This window comes from Petaurus breviceps, unplaced genomic scaffold (genome assembly GCF_028583685.1).
Source record: "Petaurus breviceps papuanus isolate PSGF00001 unplaced genomic scaffold, PetGlider_PUasm1.0 90881, whole genome shotgun sequence".
Classification (NCBI taxonomy): domain Eukaryota; kingdom Metazoa; phylum Chordata; class Mammalia; order Diprotodontia; family Petauridae; genus Petaurus; species Petaurus breviceps.
The window spans coordinates 17,842,644-17,847,048 of record NW_027187369.1 but is presented as its reverse complement, the minus strand read 5'-3'; the positions used below and the strand labels follow the sequence as shown (position 1 = coordinate 17,847,048).

The 4,405-nt window shown below is 46.4% G+C and overlaps 1 pseudogene; it reads right to left on the bottom strand.

The window, feature by feature from the left end:
* LOC138150583 (rab GDP dissociation inhibitor beta pseudogene) overlaps positions 1-136 on the bottom strand; it is an 11,332-nt pseudogene extending 11,196 nt beyond the window's left edge.
* Between the last annotated feature and the right edge of the window lie 4,269 nt (positions 137-4,405).

Here is a 4,405-nt window from a genome sequence, read left to right as displayed (position 1 = left end):
GTCTGCAAAAGCCCTTAGCACAGTGCAGGCCCATAGTAGGAATTTAAATGCTCCTTCTCTTCCCTGCAGCATACAGTCGTCCATAGAGGGTTGGCCTTTGGAGCAGTCCTGGATTCAAGGCCTTCCTCTGACACATGTCGGCTTCAAGAACATGGGCAGGTCACTACCCTGAGTACCCAGGCAAACAGCTCCCTCTTCAAGGTTACAAATAAGTACACTTAATGGCCTCATCTCCAGAGGAAGCTTCCCCATGGGGCATTCCCTACACTGATCCAATCACAAGGCAGGACCACTGTAGCAGCAAGCACCCCAAGCGTCCCCAGGGTGGCTGCCAGCACAGGTTCTTGGATGTGCTTTGATAAAGGAAAGCAACTCAAAATGGGTTAACAAGCTTACTTTAATCAGTCAGACATATATCTTTTACCTTGTTCAGGGGAAAAAGGTCAGCACCCCGAACTTCAGAGTATACAGGCAGAATTATCAAGACAGAAACAGATCTAGTCAGATTTCAAACTGTGCAATCATTACATCCATACCCAGTCAACATCTGGGTTTCAACATCTGGGTTTTTTCAAAGCCGGGGGGGCTCTGGACAACGGCTTCCCAGAATCCATATCAAATCACAGAACACTTCTCAAAGTGAGCCCCCCAAAACAAAGCTACACATCAGGGCTTATATAGCCTTCTCCTGGCTCAGAGAATGTAACAACCTTATTGACTCACTGGCCAATCAAGAAGTATCTACTGAAAAACAAGCCTCCCACCCCAGGCTCCAGGTGCACTTTAGCCTAGGGGCAGGGAAGATCTTTAAATTTGCATTTCCATTACAACCACCTCCCCCCACTCCAAGAAAAAGGAAAATAAGCAACACAACATCCAAAGATAAGATCAGCAGGGGGTTTAGGAGATACTAAGACACCCACCCCAGTTGAATGCTACAGTCACTACTCAGTTCAGTCCACATGAGACCAGCTTTAGGGACATTCTCCTTTAGTCCAAAAGTTGAAGATGAGAAGATGAAGTCAGTCACTCTTTCCTTCCTCCCCCCTACCCCTGCCTTAGGCTCGAGGATATTTGACACAATAATTGGGACTATTATAATATCACTAATGAACCTAATTCTCCCAATTCTAGATCCACAGCTAAGAACCCACTCCAAGGCTTTGGAGAAAGAAAATCCCCCATGGTGGAGAGGACAGCCTCCTTTCATCCCAGCATCAGTCCCAAGAGATCTGTCTTTTTTTACTTTAGGTGAATTCCAAGCTCCGGGAAGGTGAACCAGTTTCCCCAGTAAAAATATTAATGAAAATAAAGCATTCTATTAGTGGAATACAAATCTGGAAATTAAGGCACATTTTTTTAAGTTTCATAGTTGTGACAGAAGCCCACCCCCCCGCCGCTATGGAAACTTCCTCCTGTGATGGATCAACTGATCATCTAAAGTGTTGTCTAGAGACACTAAGGTTAAGTGACTTACCCATGGTCACACAGCCAGCAAGTGTCAGGGGCAGGAAATGAACCCAGGTGCTCCTGCTTCTGAGGCCCATCCTATATCCACTTCATCAGGCTGCCACTCAAGGACAGCCGACAGTGGGACACCAAGGACTTACAGCCAACCACAATGACCAGGGCCCTGGAAGGGGACCACGGGCTCGCTTCTGCACTTCCTCAGATGACTTATAAGCCCCCGAGGGAGAAAGCTATCCCTCCTACAAGTGAAGATGCAGTCATAAGCAGATGTGTGGGGCAGAGAAAGACATCAAAGAAGGGGGAACCAAGATGGGGTGCTGAGGTCAAGCTGGGTCAAAGGACTGACTAGGAAGGCCAGAGAGGGTGGCATAAAACAGATCAGGCAGGCAGGATGCTTTGGTAGATACTGGGCAGAAAAATAGCATGGACACCTCAGTGCCTCTACAGGGGAGATTTTTAAGGGGTCCAATGCACTGGAATTTTTGAACTGGACAGTAAGCTGAAATGATCTAGAATGAGATACAGGCTTAGATCTCCTGGGTGAAATGGAACACAAGTCACATTCATGTCTAATCATCAAATAGTGCTGGGGGAAGGTGGAGGGAACAGCAGTACAATGAATTGCCTGTGGAGGCCCTAAAACAAGGAGGCTGAAATTGAATCATGGGATAGGAATTCCAGTTGGACATAAGGAGACCTTGACCTAAAAAGGTTACTGATGGAACCGCCAAGCCTCCAAAACTCAAGATCATAAAGAATGAATTGGAAAACAAGGATGAGGGGGTAAGGGAAGGTGATGGGAAAGGTGGCATACAGATCGCCAAGAAGTGGAAAGGAGGAGCAAGGAAGGATCTGAAACTGGGCAAGACAAGATGAATGCTCACCAAATAGAGCCCATGGTTTCAGAGGTGAGGACTCAAGGTACAGATGGAAAAGGAGATGTCATTGTATGATGGTTTCAAAGTAGAATAAGCCTGAAACTACCGTGTTTCCCTGATAATAAGACACTGTCTTATTATTTTTTTGGACAGAAAAACACCAGAGGGCTTATTTTCAGGGGAGGGCTTATTTTAATGAACATTAACAGCAATTTTGATAAACAGGTAAATGTGAACAAAAAAATGTACCTTTATTCAATAATGAATTCAATAAAGAACAGGATGACGTGCTCACTGCTGCAGCTCTGATTGGATGCAGCTCGGAGCGCGGCGTGCGTTTCACAGGGGGTGGGGGGGACGGTGCATACAGAGGGTACCGTAATGTAGCGTGTAGCGCAGGGGATCACCTTCACTACAGTAGCAATCTCAATAGGGCTTATTTTCGGGGGAGGGCTTATTTTAGAGGAATCTTACACAGTAAGGGGAGGGCTTATTTTCGGGATAGGTCTTATTATCGGGGAAACATGGTAGACACATTAAGGCTCACCAATCAGAGCCCAGGGTCATGGGGGAGAACATGGGCAGGCCTAGACTTATAAACTGATTAAAAACCTACCTCCCTATACAAGGGGCTACCCTACCCTTCACTTGCTCTCACTCTGGGCACACCTATCCTCCCACCAGCTGTCTTCCCCCAGGCCTGTGCACTAAAGCAAACAGCCTCCCTCCCCAGGTTAGAATATTCCAGAGCCCTGGGTTCTGGTGTCAGCTCTGCTGCTAACTGTTACTGGTCCCTTCTCTGGGCCCCAGTGTCCTCCCATGGAAAAGGAGGTCATTGGGTTAGTTGGGACCTAAAGGGCCCTTCAGCTCTGACAGACTGGGATACCAGCAGTGGCTGAGGATCAGTCAGGGGACAGAAAGAGAATGTAGAAATGACGAAGCCAAGGGCAGGAAGGCACAGGGACCACCTGGCTTTGCTTCCTTCCATGGTCACTTTCCTAACTTTCATTCCACCCACTTTTCCCCTAGATCCTGTAGGAAGCCAGTTGTAAAGAGTGGGATGGATCAGAAAAAAATCCACTGGGAAAACAACTCCAAAGTCAAGCTCTACTGAAAGGGTGTTAGTAGAGTCATCTCTGTCTATGCAAAGGGCACAATTGTTTGTTTATGTGGGGGGCAGCATGGTGAGAAAGAAAGAACATGGGTAGGATTAGGGTTCACAGGCCTCATATTCGATTCTCAGTTTTGCCACTAAATTCCCCATGTGACATTGGGTAAGCTGTTCCTCCTGTCCAGGCCTCAGTGTCTTTATTTGCAAAGTTAGGGATAGAGAGGCAGAGTAAGATACAGGATAAAGCAACAGTCTTAGAAGGAAGACAAGATTTGCATTCAAAAGTGTCTCTTGACACCTGCAGGTTTTGTGACTTTGGACAAGGGATTTGAATTCTCACCTCCCTCAAGCTACCCTATCAGCATTGAAATTGCTGATCTATTGCAGATCTGCATAGGCTGAGAGATGAAATCCTAGGTCTGGCCCTTCTCCCACTCTCAAAAAAATAGTACCCAAATAAGAGACTTAGACTGGATGAAGCTCATAAGGTTTATTCTGTTTCAAATCCTATAATCCTTAAGATTCCTGGTGTTCGTTTTACAGAAGAGGAAACTGAGCCAGAAGGGCCAAGGTATGGATCACATGGATGCTAATTCAGTGGCAGAGTCATCATTCAAATACATATTCTCTGACTCCTAAGCTAACACCCTGTTGTTGTGGACAATATCACTATTTCCAAGATCTATGGAACAATCCCTCTAACAATGACAGCAGAGGAGAAGTGAAGGGGAGAAAATGAGGGGAGAAGAAGAGGGTTGATGAAGAGGGAGAAAAGAGGAAGGGAGAGAAGTAGAAAGCATAAAGGAAGAGAAAGGGGAGGAGGGGATCAAAGGATGGAACATGTAGAGGTGGAAGGGACCCCAGAGGCCACCTGGACCAATCCTCTCATTGACAAAAAGTGAGGCTGAAGCCCAGGCAAGTTCAGTGAATTGCCTGGAATCACACA